The following is a 15,718-nucleotide window of genomic DNA, read 5'->3' on the forward strand; positions in this document are numbered from 1 at the left end:
TGGAGACCCAGTGCTGCTTTCGCTCAACTGATCACTTTTTGCGCTCTGAGTGCATAGAGATCTCTTTCTGCTGACATAAAGCTCCAAATCCCACATGGCTGCAGAATCCAGAGTCTTTGAATTCTGTTAAAATATGTGCTGTCTGAATACGGCCGTGTCAGAGTGGAACAACCTAAGGTGTTCTCTTTGGTATTACAGATGGCTGGATGGCTGGCTAACGAGTCTGCTGAAAAAAAATGCTGTTATTAAGAATAGATGTCATAGTGCTTTCTGCTAATATCTTTATTTTTAACATTCTTCACATTGCCTCCCAGAACATGAGGTCAGTTTCAATCAGAAGCAAAAAAACCCCAGGATTCTTGAAACTTTGGTTCACTCTTATTTGACTCTTACTGTATTCTGCTAATTCAGAGTGAAGTTCTGAAACCGGGGATTTTGCCTTGTATCTCTCATTCTGGTTCCATCTGAGGGCCTGCCAGTGATGCTCTGCTGACATCATCTGTGGCAGGCACTCATGGTTTTTTGTCATATTCTCAAAACAAAGAAGAATCTGGCAGCTAAACTGTCTTACAAGTACAATATGCTGTCAGAATTTGCTGTATGGTCACACATTGCAACTAGAGAGGAAGGTGGTCAGTCTTGAAATGGTTTCTGCAGCAGGCAATACCAGAGTCTTCAGTAGATACTGCTATCTCCCACACAAACCAGCTGCTTACTGGGAGAGGCAGTTCAGCCGCTCGAGCAGAAAGGAGGTGACAGTCTAGGTGACTGACTGAATTACAGATTTCTTAAAAGCGCTGTAAATACGAATCTCAATTTTAATCTCCACAAGATGTTCATGTGGAGCTGGTGAACTGATTTCATCATACGTCTGATGAGTTCACAGAAAGTTTTCAAAGGACTGAAGCTTTCATGCCTAAGTAGCTGCCACTGCTGGGAGATAAAGGTGCAATAGGAAATCAGGTGACCTTAGAGAAACTGCAGATAGTAACAGCTATAATGGGTCAGCGCAGAGGCCCTCTCTTCTCCAGTATCTGGTGTCTAAGACTCTTCCTGAGACCTCTGTGAGCCTGCATATCCCTTCAGCAGGCTGAAAGACATATAGCTAGTCCGCCTCCGAAGCATGCCTTGGAAATATCTCTATGTGCTTGTGTCCCATTCAGTCCACTTTCCTCACTGTTGTGTTCCACATACCAAAAAGGCAGGACTTTTTTACCCAACAGAGAGATCAAGGGATGTGTCACCTTTTTAAATGCATTGAGAATTTCTGGCATCTCAGATTGGGCTGAGACAGACAGCTTGATGACCAAGGACTTACTGTGAGTAAAATAAAAAGTTTGCTATCCTTTTCTGTCCTGTGACACAAACCCAGAAAATACACCCAGAAGATGAGCATTTATCTTAGCATCCCTGGAGAAAGATTAGTGATTTAAAACAGTCTTGATGGAAAGCAGTGTTATCAATGTTAGAGACCTTCTGAGCACTGATGTCCATGTCAATGCTGAGATTCTGATGTTATTAAGAGGTTGCTGATTGCTGAAACTATTTCTTTCCTTTTCTCTTGCTGCAGCTGGGAAATTTTTTAAATGTTCCATATGTGGAAGTTTATGTAAAATTGACACTGTGCCATAATGATGCATAGGGAGTCTGGAACATCTAAATAATGATATTAATTTGCATATGATCCTCTGTAGGGTGTGCCAGGACATCAGCAATGACTGCAGTGAGAAGTCTGTGTCTGAAGTAAGCACCTAATAACTCTTTCTGCAGGAGTTTTTAACACTGAGCTTATGCAGTCTGTGGCAAAGCTAGAGACTGAGAACATATTGCAGTTATTATAGAGCTTGAAGTCCAAGTTCCTTTTAAGACACGTCACCAGCAATGTGTTTTAATCAAAAGTATTTTAGTGAAGTAAATTGGAATCATCTGGACCTGACTGGCATCATGTTCTCTCAAGTGTATTTTATTTCCTAATTTCTTTAATGAACTTGATATCAATACTTTGTGATCATGAAGAACAAACAGTAAGGATCTGTAATGCTTTCCATTAGCACAGGTTATACAGAAATGTTGCGGTTGTTGGCTTTGTTGCAGCAACAAAGAGAAACTTCGAAACAGTTCATAGGGCAGCTATAGGAATGGTCAGAATGCTGTAAAAGGAACATTTTCAGGGACAGAGCTCTCTTCCTTGCTATTGTTTAAGTAACAGGAGAATTAATTCATGCACTGATTTATTGTTGACATTTCATGCTGCTGGAAAAATATATAAGAAGGTACTCCAGGAATTAGGATGGGGGACATCTTGCAATGTTTCTAACCCTATAGCCAGGTCCCAAGCAGGATGGACACAAAATTAGGTTTTCAAGAAAGGGAAGAAGGAGGCAAGAAAGCTGTAGTGTGTGTTTATCCGTGTGGAAATAGCCACCACGTCAGAATACCTAGTTTTCGCCCATCTCTAGTAGTCGTAGCTAAAGATGAACACAGTGCTCTCTTGCCTTTCTTTCAGTTTATTAGAAAGTGACCAGTTTTGTTCAAAAGTCACTCACTTCTATCTGACTGAAAGATAGGACAGATGTCATGACTGAAAGACGTCACTCCAATCTTGGGAAACCAGGCTAAAATACAATGAGAGATGTACAGTTGACAGAGTTTTAGTGACAGAGGGGAATACTATACACACCTAAAGGTAGGGTGAACAGTGCTATGGAAGGTACCATTCTGTTATTTACCCCAAAATTTTTGATTTTACTGTGTGGATTGACACTGTGGTACACAAAAACTCAAATAGCTCTTTTCCCTCTCACCACAGATAGTATTCTGTGTGTTATGTCAGTGGGGAACACGCTGCGTTGTAGATAAAAAAACTCAAGTATAATACTTGGAACCATAGAAAGATCACAGAATAAAGCCCTGAATCTGTTTCAAGGACGGGAGGAGCAGAGAGAGGGAATTTATAACTTTTTCTGCCATATTTTCTTGATTTTGGCTGAGAAACAGAATTTAAGAAAGAGTTTGAATACTCTGCCGTAATTAAAAGCCTGGGAAGAGCTTCTTTGTACATTTTTAAACTTACATGCATTTAAACAAATTGCTCTAAACTGTTTGACATTTGATGTTAGGGCAAACTGTTGTTCCATCTACATTTGATCCTGATACCTTGTGAAAGAGTAAGTTGCTCTCTACTAAGTTGAAACAATTGCATGTGCTAAATGCTTGTAGTAAGTTCAGTGGCCTGTTAAATTAAGCTTGAATTTATTCAGGATATGTTAATTTTATGAATACTTTTGAATAAGTAATTATCATTTTGCCTGAAGCCTGTCATTGGGATGCTGCAATAATTAGGGTGCCCGTTAGCCAGATTTTATCATCTAATAACACAAAGCAAATACAGAAGGAAATTGCTGGGTGAGGAGAAAAAGTTTGTATCTTGAAGATATTGGTATAAGAATTTAAAAGGCATGTCTCTATAAACAAGACAGGAGTCAAAGTTTGTGGAGCTGATTCAGCAGTGACACGGTTACAGAGTTCTTCTCACAGATAACAGCCGTCACAGCTGGGTGAGTGGAGGCAGAAGCAGGCTACAGCCCATGGGGAAGGTTGGGGGCGGCCACTCTTTGTGCTGAGTAGAGCAGAATCTGATGGCAGCCCACTAACGTGCATCTGGTAAGGAGAACAGTTCACATAAGCTGGTCATAAACAGATGAGATGAGTCTCAAGGAAATGATGAGAACCTACAAACATCCTGGTGTTCACTGGCTGGGAATGGCATGAATCTCCCGCTCAGTTACCCAGTCCTGGAGGTGATAATCATTCTGTTATACTGCAATCTGGGCAGCAATTTTTAGCTCATTCCTATGAAATTGCATTATTGTCTTGCAAGGATTTTACTGCTATAGCTACCCGCACACATGTAAAGGTGCTTTTTAAAATGAGCCCTTCGCACTGTAGTCTGGGCATATGTTCCCACTGAGCCTCTGCACTGTCCAGAGCTTAGTATTGCTGCACAGAAGATGGAAAGAACTAGCTGGCTTCAGAGGGTTATCCATGGAAATAAAATGTAAAAAGACCTATGCCTCACACAAATGTGAGACATCATGGAGCAACAGGGTAGAGGATGCTATACAGTGTCAATCAGCAGACCAAAACAACTTGCCTTTGGTCAAGGAAGTAGCTCTTGTTCCTCCTCTGCCCCTGCTTGGCCTTTCTGGGTGAGTCTAGGAATAAGGCACAGGAATGTAGGAAATGACAGGAAGGTGGATGGTCAGGAATTACAGCCACAATTTACTAAAATGGAAGATGTTTGTGTGGGACACTTTTATCCCTTGAAAATAGATGCAAGAGTGTCCTTATATTTAAGGATGTCTTACCCAGCTCTTTCACTCCACCTAGTTAAGGCCTCAGTCCTGCAATTAGTATGTTGAATGCTGCTCACTTGAAAGCAATACAGTTACTTGCTCAAAGGCTGCTTAGCATGTGTTGTCCATGCACACGCACACTCCTGCACCGGGACGTCTTGGCGCAAAGCTGTTGAGGGAAACTACTGGTGTGGGCATAAGGAATTGCTTTTAAAGTTCATCTGTAAAGTACCAGCTGCATTTCTGACTATAAAAATAGCAACAGTGCCCTCTGTATATATGAATTTAAGGGCATAATTTGTCTTATATTGGTATAATAACTACTGTCTTCTCATGCTCAGTGTTGCAAGAATAGCCAGAAGGCATGAAGCCTTCATGAAGCCTGCACCAGAGATGTTGTATTCTTTATAACACGTGGTAAAGTCCTCTATTGTTTCTGGAAATCTTTGTAGTTTGAACACATTATTCGTCTGTCTCATCATCTGTGTGCATGATAAACTGGGTACTTTTGACTATTGTTCTATAAAACTCTGGCTATGAAAATGAAACGGCCTTTTATTTTATTTGGTCAGCAAAGTGATTTATGAAAAAACACATCACTTCCCTGCTTGGAAGCTCATGTGTGCCTTAAGCTCCAGAGCTGACTGTGGGCTGAGACTATGCCTTTGTCATAGTTATTCACCATTTATGTTACTGGAGTGCACAGGAGGACTGAGCCCATCTACTGCCCCAGACTTAACTGTCCTAGGCAATGTACGAAGACGGTTTGAGGGCCTCCCAAGTTTCAGTCTCTGTAAATGCCCTGGAGCAGTAGTTTTGGGGACAGAAGACACACTCCTCTTCCCCACCAGGTTCAAATGGCCCACAAGCAGGTTGTCATCTCTTGTATTTCAGTGGTCAGCTGAAGGGACAGGAGGAGGATTAGAGAAGCACAGAAAATAAATCATTCACATAGCCTTGCTTCTGTGCCTCCCCTCTCAACTCTCTCCACAGCAAGACCTTCCTCCAGAGCCACACCTTTTCACTTCACTGGGTTCTTGGCTCAGCCTGGGCCTAGGAAACACTGCCCCATCTGCTGGGGGGGGGGGTGTGTGTCTCAAGACAACCCTCACTTGCGTGAAATGAAGCTGTGCTCAGCTTTAATCTGGAGTTACAGCTGAGTGCATCCAGCTTGGTTTGGGCAACCATGATAGCTGGCTGAGGCCACTTAGCTTCATCTGCTGAAGGGTAAATGACTGAATGGATGAAAACAGGGCTTTTTAATTGCCAAGCCACTTGAATCAATAGGGAACTCTGCATGCTACTACGTGTGGTCTCCATGGACCCCATATGAAAGATGAAGGCAGCTGTGACCTCGCTTCACCACCCTTGCCTCAATCAATAGCTACCAGCTTTTAAAGTCCCAAAAGGTGTGATTAAGCCTCTGCTGCATGAAGTTAGCATTTCCTAGCATACAGCCCATTGTCCTGACTGAAAGGACCTAAAAGCCCTTATTCTGTGAGGGTTAATGACCAGATGTCCCTGGAAGGAAGCCCATCAGCCCTGGCCCTCAGTGCCAGGAATTACTGCAGCTGATTCCATTCCCCTTTGCATCCATGTCTTAGCTTCAGTGGGCAGCATGGAGCACTCCACTTGAGTAAACGAGTATATGTGTGCAGGAGTAATCCCAGTCATGTCTTGGGAGGGGTCTGAAAAGAGAGTTGTTATTCGTTACTGTTGTTTGGAGGATGTCTTAGTCTATGAGAGAAGCATCAAAGGGACGCAAATTCAAACTCTTTCATACCTGGGAGTATGGCAGTGCATGTTCCAAGTCCATATCACTTTCTCTGGAGTAGTCCCTCTTATGGACTAAGTGCTTGTGTAAATACGATAGTGCCAGCAAGGCTTAGATCAGACAGTCCCCTTCTAATAGTAAGGCTTTAATAACGCGTGAAGAGGACAATTGCATTTTCTGTGTGAAAACAGTAAGGACAGGTTTATGGTTTACAACAGCAGATGCTTCAGCACCTTTAACAAGGGAGTGGACAGTATACTTTGGAGAAATAAATGAACAAAGCAACAGTTGCCTCATATATGATGTACGGTAAGCACTGCTTACGTTTAGCAGTGCTAATATTGATACATTATTCTCTAAAAGCCATTTCAATGTCACCATTTTCATGCAGAAATCCAGCAGTACATACATCAACTTAAAAGGGCTCTTTTAGCAGCTGGCTTTTTTACTTGCATTTTTCTTTTGCTCCGTCTCATTATTGATCCCAGAGCTCAAGAGGCTGTGAGGACATCTCACTCCAAGGAAAACACTAATACTGGTATCTTGCTTTCCACATGGTGTATTATTGACTGTGTGTTACTCCACTCAGGCTGCACAATTGGATAGGGAATTTGGTCAGCACAGTACAACCAGGGTACATGGTAATTACCGGAGTGTCATTATCAGTCTTATGACATGTTTATGCGTGTTAATTAAAGCTTTTATTTTCCTTTGTATGTTAAATTTTTGAAAAACTTTGAATGGTATTTGTAAATCTCTAGTCCCTATAGCCAGCAGCAGCTTTGCTTTTGGAGAAAGAAAAACCCTGTAAGTCTTCTCTCCATAGGCTGTGCCTTGCAGGTGAGTCTGTGCGTAAGGACTGGTCATTAAGGATTTGCTGCTCAAGGCTGGAGGCAGAAATAAACTTACACATGCACACAGAGTATGGAGCACAAAAGAATCCAGCCATGATTCAGTTGGAGCGCAAGATTAGTTTCCCCTGAAACGCCATCAGAAAGCATTTGCTCACAATCTAGGTCACAGCAACAAAGGCTATGGGAGAGATTGACTGAAGGCAAAAGGAGTCAAGCTGAAATTACCTATGTTCAACAGCTGTCTAAGTCGAAGCCAGATGTTTGCAATATTAAATATTCTGTGGGAACAGAGGTCCATACCCATGTAGACCCTGTACTGGGAAGAAACTGAATTGCATATTTATGTTAGTCCACACAATGACTTTGTAACTGTCTTATCTGTGCTATTGCTAAAAATTTCTGCTTCCATTCATGCTGAAAGTATGCTGAACACTCGTTTTCACAACTAGCTCATACTGGGTTTTTCTACTGCTTCACCTCCTTCCCTTGAATAAAATAATTGTTCTTTGAGCTCAGTACTGTGAACGAAACATTGATACAGATTAAGATGACCAACAGATGATGGGAAACAGAAAATCCAGCTAGATTCATTCAGCATAAACAAATATTTTGAGGTGCATTGCTCCGGCAGTGATTAGTTTGCCAGCTGTAGGCAGAGCTACAGAGGAAATTAAAAAGATGGAGTATGCTAAAAACTGCAGAGGGAAAGAAACTACATCAGGGTACACTGATTCATAATGCAGTGGGGAAAGAGTGGGGTTTAGACTAGGATTTGCTGGATTTTAAGATACTTGCCTATTTGAGAGCCAGTCCATCTGTGAGATGCTTTCTATACTGTCACGCAAGCAGTGGAGCGGAAACTTTTTTTTAATAGGCAGGGGAGGGGGGGGAAAGCCCTGCGTAAAACCAAGCTCTCATAAGAGGAAAATATTGTATGTACCTTTTCAAAATCCTTCAGGATGCAGCTGCAGATAATGAAGACAAATGATTCCTTCAAAATTCCAATAAAGATAATAATGGAAACAAGCTATGCCTAGAATTCACCTCAGCTTTAGATTCTGATGGCAACAAACTTAATGGAGCCTATTAATGCAGTAGGAGGCAGAAACAGGCAAAAGCTAGAAGGATGAAGAGTTATTTAAAATCTCAATGTGATTTGTACAAAAGAGTCTGTGGCAGGAAATCACTGAGATCATGAAAAAATAAACAGTACATGCTGAATAACAGAAGTACATTACAGTCTCACTACCTTTACTCACAGATAGTATGAGTAGCATCTCTAGGGCCCTCTTCAAAATGAGATATCTCAGCAAACAGCATGAAGTGGAAAATAGAATGTTTTCAGAAATACAATTCCTTTTGTCAAGAAACATCAAACAGTCCGGCCCCACCACTCCTGTCAGCGATGGAACATTAGCCAGGAAAATTCAGTAAGTTTAGGGTAGGATTTCTACTGAAAAAGCAGTCACTTATAGGAAACATCCCAGTAATTCTGGCACTCGACAGTATTACAAGAGACATGGTAAAGCTAGTTCCAAGTTCCTCTTCCTGTTTTAGATGATGCTGTGAGCTTCGGTCTGATGATAGGGAAGATGCCTGCTTATGGTAAGAGATTTTTGGCAGCCTGGAGATTCTCTTAATCCCTAAAAATGATGAAAAGATGTGAGAGAAAGGAACCTAAACTATATGCACTTCTAAAACAGAATACTAGTCACCTCATCACTTCACAGCTAATGCTATCTGATAACGCAGCAAGGCTGGAGTGTCCTTCTGTACCACTTCCTCTGATTTTTAAGAAAATTGGGACATAAATTAAATGTAAGGGAATAGAAAAAACATATTTTGAGCTGGAAGTTCTGAAGAGCCAACTGAGAAGATTCAAGGATGGGACGAAACAGATGGGGAAGTAGAAAGCCTGGCTCATTTCTGTCAAACTCACCAGAGGATTCCTGGATGATAACGCAGGCACTGCCTGAGCCCTCGTGAACCCCGAGCAGCAGGGTAGGCCTGTTCTATGTACAACAAACTAGGAAGTTGTCACTAAAGTCTGCTGAGAACAAGGCTGTACATGTAAGGGACATGCACACCATTGGACTAGCTGTACTAACAGATCAGTGCTGAAAGCACAGCTGGCAGCCTGTATTAATTAGGTTTAATCTGTTACCCAAGGAGACCATACATGTATCATGGGAGTCTGTGACCTCCCAGAAGGAGACTGACTACTAACTTCACCAGAATGCTTAGAAATGATCCTGTAACCCTTCAAGGCCTCTCCTCTACCAATTTGTCATCTCATATGCTTTTGAGAATCTATCTCACACCTGTCCTTGAAACTTCAGCCTTCTCCTTTTTAAACTTGCCCTGTTTAGGGACTTAGACTTTCACACATTTGTAAAAATTCCCAGACCCACAATATTATGCTTTCTCAGAAAATTCACCTGTGTCAAGGAGTCTCTGACACACAGGACAGCAGTGTGGGAGAAGAAGAGCTGTGTTGCTGCTCCTGATGGTCACTGGTACTCTGGGCTTCCCCAGGTGTGTGTCATCTCTCAGATGCTAAATCTACTGCAGCAGGAGCAGTCTCTGTTACACATGCACGGTCCGTACTACAGTGGGGCCTCTGACTGGAGGCAGAAGTGTATTACCTCTAAATAGAAAAATACCACTACTAAGAGAACAAAGACTTTCAACTGAGATTAACATTTTATTGCCTGGGCGGTAGGTATCAAAGGGCTTTATGGCTCTTCTGGAGGCACTTCAGTCCAGTTGGATTAAAATCAGCACAGCTGTTCCCCAACTGGTTTTAAAAATGCTTCCAGCAAATGCCACTTCCTGCTGTTGCTGTCCTTCTTCTGGAAGCTGCACCATCCTGCTCAGCATAGCTCAGAGACTTGCTCTTCCACTTCCTCCTCCTCCTCCCCTCTGTGTTTGCTTCAGGCCTAGCAGCCTCCGTCCCTGCACCCTCTGCACTTCCCGGCAATAACCTTCAGCACAAAACTGATGAGCAGAGCATGGTGGGGGGCTACCAGTAAACAAATGAAGTTGCACACAGAAACAAGTAAGGCTGTGAGTATGGGAGATGTCAGGTTCCTGGGCTTGGGCACCAGGAGTATATACCTCTAACTGGTTCTTCCTGCACTGATGGTACAAGATGAGCTCTGCTGTAGCCAGCCAACTCCTCATCTGCCTTGGGACTGCTCAGCAGAGGCACCAGGACAGGTATTTCCTTGCACAGGCCATGTGGAGGTCAAACTTTCAGATGGTGAGGACTGTACAACCAACAGTAACAATTCATTGTTTCTGCCTCTGCTACAGATGATGGGATGCAAAAACCTTTGGTAGCAATGCAAGGATGAAGAGGGGCTGGAAGATCCAGGCCTCTAACTGCACTTGGAAGTGAGCAATAGAGTGTGAACATTTAAAAGAAAATAGTTGGGAGTGCCTGTGCTGAAGAAGCCAGGACAACAGGACCAGAGCAGCTCCTCTTGTGCTGAAGAGCTGCAGATGGTGATCCTGGTGGGAAGTCGAACAGCAGAGTGACAGAAGTAGGGTTTAGATTTTGTCTTAAGCTCCTTTGATTGCTCTCCAACGCACTGCATCGAATAAGGCTCTTGCTGTGCTCTAGCCTAGATTTCACTCCATCCCCAGGATGCAGATGCCATCTGCAGGAGCCACTCGATCCAGCCTCCCGCAAGCTACAATAGCTGCGAAGGGAAGATTTAATTCTAGTAGTCAAAGAGGTGTCAGAAAGGAGATTCTACCTGTGTCCCTGCTTGCACCCTGAGAAGGAAGCACAACCCTTTTTTGTGGATACAGCTGCAATGGCAGGTGGCAGGAAAACTGCCTCTCTCAGCTAGGGCCCAGGGGCAGGGGAGACTGGCTGGCTCAGGCACCCCTCCTGTTTTAGGTTGTAGATTGAAGGTCTCTCCTTGTAGAGCTGGGGGCTTCCCACCTCCAGCAAAACAGAAAGACTGGAGTTGTCTGCTCTCACTGCTGACTTCTTCCCCGCTATGCCTCCTGGGTTCTCCTAAATACACAGGTCTGTGGGATTCCTACCTAGTTCTGACCTGAGGACCATTTTCTAAGACAGATGATGTGGTGTTCTTATCTCAGACTGTTACTGGTTTCTAAGATGGATGGGTATGGTTTTGAGTGGTCATTAGCTTCGTGAGTTGGGTTTTATCTTGCTAAAAGCCTCATTCAGTGCAATATATTAAGAAGTCCTGAGCACACGCCCAACATCTCTGTCCTTTGGGTCACAGTGCAGGTAATGAAACATCAAGACTGAGCTGAAAACAGAACTTGCTGTGAACCAGGTACCAGCTCAACAGAAAACAAAATGCAGAAAGTAGCTTGTCCTGCCCTGGAGGTTTCCAAGAATGACTGAAGATTGTCAGGTGTGGATAAGCTGTCATCATATTAGAAGCATATAATAGCAATCAACAATTAAAAAGAGCTTTAATACTATCTGTACTTCCCTTGTGCACTAGGAATTGCAGTGCCTCGTGCTGAAGGGTGTAACTTTGTGATTATTCTTGCCAACTGTTTCACTAAATCCCCCAAATTTCTTTCTTGTGGAAGTATGGAATGTGTTCCCTGCTGCCATCCCTCTCCGAAGGCATGGAGCTCTGGGATCTCTGCACCTGGGATGTGCCCAACAGTGGTGCCCAGCACTCAGCCCTCCTCGCTTTCTTCCCTACAGATGTGAGAAATACACAGTGTGGTACGTGTCAAATTAAGCATTCTCCTGCAGTGAGTGAGGAGAGCAAGAGATTTGCTCTCCAGAGTGTGTGTGAGCAGATAGCAGGTGAGCTCTACCTTCCTGAGAGGGAAAACTCTTGTTCCTGGAGGTTTAGGGGTGAAAGCTTGGCCAGCACCGCCTGGGCTTGCAGAAAGTCCTGAGGTAAAAAAGCTGAACCGTGCCTCCCCCCTCAGTTTCCAGCAGTGTTTAGGAAAGAAGGCAACAGATGCCATCCATTTAAAACAAGCATGTCAGTAACAACCACAGCCTGAAACAAAGCAGATGTCATCTCTATGGCTGTTAAGCCTGATATTGCACAGACTGCTGTAAGCACTGGACAGCACAGCCTGAGGTTCCCCAGTCGCTTGTTGTACTTCCTGAAATGAAGACCTCATGCTCACAACTCAGAATCCAGTTAATCTGCCATCATCACAAAATAGTCCTTCTTCTTCCTGACATCTCTGGGAAAAGACTTTGCATACACTTAGGCTCTGCTGAGTAACTAGAAAAGGCAATTTTTCAAGTTGTCTAATGATATAGGAGGACCAATGGTACTGAAAATAGGTGCCTGTTTTCAGTATAGTAAAAGTTTGCCATCCTATTCTTTTATTATATGATCTATTTGGAAGTAAGCATGTTTACTGAACTTCCCTTTTGGTACTAACAAACCCTTCACAGCAAGGTTGTTCTCCCAAACACAGTTTGGGCAGGATCCCATATACTAACACTTCTCTCACTAGTAAAAATAATCTTAACACCTCTTTTCTTCATCTGGAGAAGTAAAATGTACTGAGTCCCAGAAATTAGTTTTGAAAAGCAGCTTCCATGATACTTGAGCCTCTCCTTATACCCAACCTGAACTCTGGAACAGTTTATGTCCTATCTCTAGATATTTACAAGACAGCATCATCATCTGATTTACTGACAGTCTGCTGAATGCTTGGGAGGGACTTTTAGAGGGGTTTCAGAATTGTGTACATCTGTCTAAATGGCAGCTCTTATAAGAGATTAAAACAAACTTTTTGACTTCCTGACAGCATTTTAGAACAAAAATTATCACAGCAACTTGAATCGCTATCAGTGAATCAAATAATAAACATCAGTCTGAGGTAATTAATGTCCCAGGGGATGACAAATCTAGGGCGTGCAATTTCTCAGTGGAGCCCTAGCATGGGTAAGGAACTTGGCTTTCAGTGTCTTTTGTGACACTGGCTCACACAGAACAGACTCATTGCCATTGTTAGGACTCATTGCTTCTGTCAGGAATAAATGCTTTCTCCTCTGGTAGTTATTAATCTACTTATTTTGATACTAGGAATTTTGTGTAGTGATTATAAGCAATATACTATCAAAAGTGAAACTTAAATTAATATTCATATTCTTGAAGATTACATGGTGGCACTGAGGATACTGTATTACAGAAAAAAACCCCAAAGATTGTATCTCAAATCACATGGTATCAAAACTAAATATTCAGTCATGTTCTTACTGAAATATCCAACCTGCCATGTTCTTAGTTTACAGCTCACGTAGTTCCTGTGGCTTTGTTGCTGTGGCAGAAGATGTAGGGTACCGTGACTATTTGATTTTTTCCTTACAAATTGTCCAACATGAATTTTACAAACCCTTTTTTCAGTTTGTTACTGAAAATATGCCAATGTCAACACATCTTTGTGAACTTTTTAATTAGCTGCCTCAATTAGCTCCAATTTTGACATAGTCGATGCACAGATTACGATGTGTCTTATCCACCTCTGTAGAATCACTTAGACTCGATTAATTGGACTGACCTAAACTTCTTAAGTAAATATTCTACAGAAGTTTCCCAAGTTTTCATTCTTAACCTCCTAAACTCACTCATGTGGGAGAAAACCCTTCAGTTGCTGTGGGTTTTTTTTTTATCTATAGCTAAGGATGAAAATTAACTTTTACTCCCCTCCTCTAAAGATCTCTCACTGCTTTAAGAGAGCTGTGTAAGATTTACTGCATTCGAGCTCTACATACAAGAGTCATATGGAAGTCTGTGTGTAGCCAGGATTAGAAGCAATTTGATCCAAAGACGTACTTCAAACTGTTGGACCAACCTGCTTCTCCTGTAGAGGAATGTATGGTGTCAGTGCTGTCTGGTTGTTCCTGCTATTGTTTTTCATCCATCTTTATAGAAAAAGGGAGGAAGACAAAAGAAAGGCACAACTAGAAAAGTGCCTTGCATTACACTGGGTTCTCTCTCTGTCTTGGTATGGTCTCCCTTATACTGCTGTGGCACACAGACCTGAGGGCATTATTTAGCTTAGCTTTTTACACAATGAAACTACTTTCTCTGAAGGCTGAAATATGGTGAACAACAATATTGAAATTCTCTCTTTGTAGTGACTGCCTTTCACAGAAGTAGCACAAAGTAATTCCTTCTATTCACATTCTCTTCTTCACTATGACACTCCCAGTTAGCCTTCTGTCAGCTCTAATTACAAACCAGCAATACCTACTTCCATTTTTCTTCTGGATAAGGTCTCCCTTGAACTTTACTTATTTCAGGATGTTAGATCACAGGTGGGAAATGGAGAAAACATTCTGGAAACTGCAAAAACATCTTTCTTCCTAGATGGTTACACAACACCTGAAAGGGCTCCATGATTCTAAAAGAATCACATGTAAAAAAAACCCAGAATGCAGAACAGAGGGTTAGCCGTGCTGCTAATAAGCAAAGTGAAAGATAATTTATTTTATAAATTAAAAGCTAAACATCAAGCCAAATATTGTGTTAAAACCAAATATATTTGGGATTTTCAGAAATCTGCGTGATATGGAAGAGGGGCACAAAACCCTAATTTGGTGTTAAAGGATTCAGCATGTGAAAAAGAAATACTCCATACTCCCTAAAACTCCTTTCCTTGAATGTACCTGACCCACCAATGTCAGCCTTCAGCCAACAGTGGAAGATAAGCAGAAGCTATTTTGTCATTGGCATCCTGTGGACTCAGCCCTGCGAGACTAGAGGTTTCTTTCACAACGGAAAACGAGTGAGTCAGTGATGGTGCAGAATGTCCCCGGAGATGCATCTTATCTGAATTTGTCAAGAGACAAAGCTGCCATCATTTGTCTGCCAACACTTCATCTGCTCGTCCCTGCACCTCCCAGCACCGACCCCAGAAACTCCTGCCAAAGTCCTGTGGGAGCAAATGCGTGGCCAGCGCGTGTGAGGCAGCCGCGTGTGCTGGGAGGCGGAGGGTGAAACTGCCCTGCGCGCCAAGATATTGGGCTGCAGCCCTCACTCTTTGTCTGAGCTTTGTAATGAAAAACGATGGCACCGATCCAACAAGGGTAAAAGCTATAAACAAGTTGTCACAAACATAAATAATCTGTGAAAGAAAGAGACAGCTTTTGGCATCCTGAACGTGCTTTACACAACTGAACTGGGGGAGCTCCTCCAGATACGTCTCAGCCACATTCTCCACCACCTTCCTTCCCACAAATCTAGTTCCTTCCACCTGCGGCCTCTCAGAGATATGCCAGACATCACTGCAGTCTAGAACAGGTAGAAAGATGTCAGAATCGTCATTGCTCTTGCAGTTTTAAGTAAAACTTTTGCAATCAGTGTGTCAAGTCCTTCTGCCACAGTTCAGGAAGGCAATAGCAGTTTAGGTCAAAACAGATGCAGGGAAAATGGATCCATTAGAGGCTGAGTCACAGCCATCTTTTTGTCATCTTCTTGGCTGCCTGAGCCTGGGGATGAGTTCTGGCTGCATTAGTGTCTAAACCCTAGATATTATCTATGTCTTATACCCTGGAGAAACTAGTATTGCTTGACTTGGTCACCACTATGAGTGTGACCTCATGTACTGCCACTGTTGCACTGAAGATCAAGTCAAAAATAAAATGCCATCATCCAGCTAAGAAAAAAGATCATAATTTGAAAGCAAGAAGAAAACTATGAGAAGAAAAAACCTTCCGAAGAACTCCAGCATCAGGGACTAAGACCAGAGCAAGATCAAGC

This window comes from Athene noctua, chromosome 13 (assembly GCF_965140245.1).
Source record: "Athene noctua chromosome 13, bAthNoc1.hap1.1, whole genome shotgun sequence".
Lineage (NCBI taxonomy): Eukaryota > Metazoa > Chordata > Aves > Strigiformes > Strigidae > Athene > Athene noctua.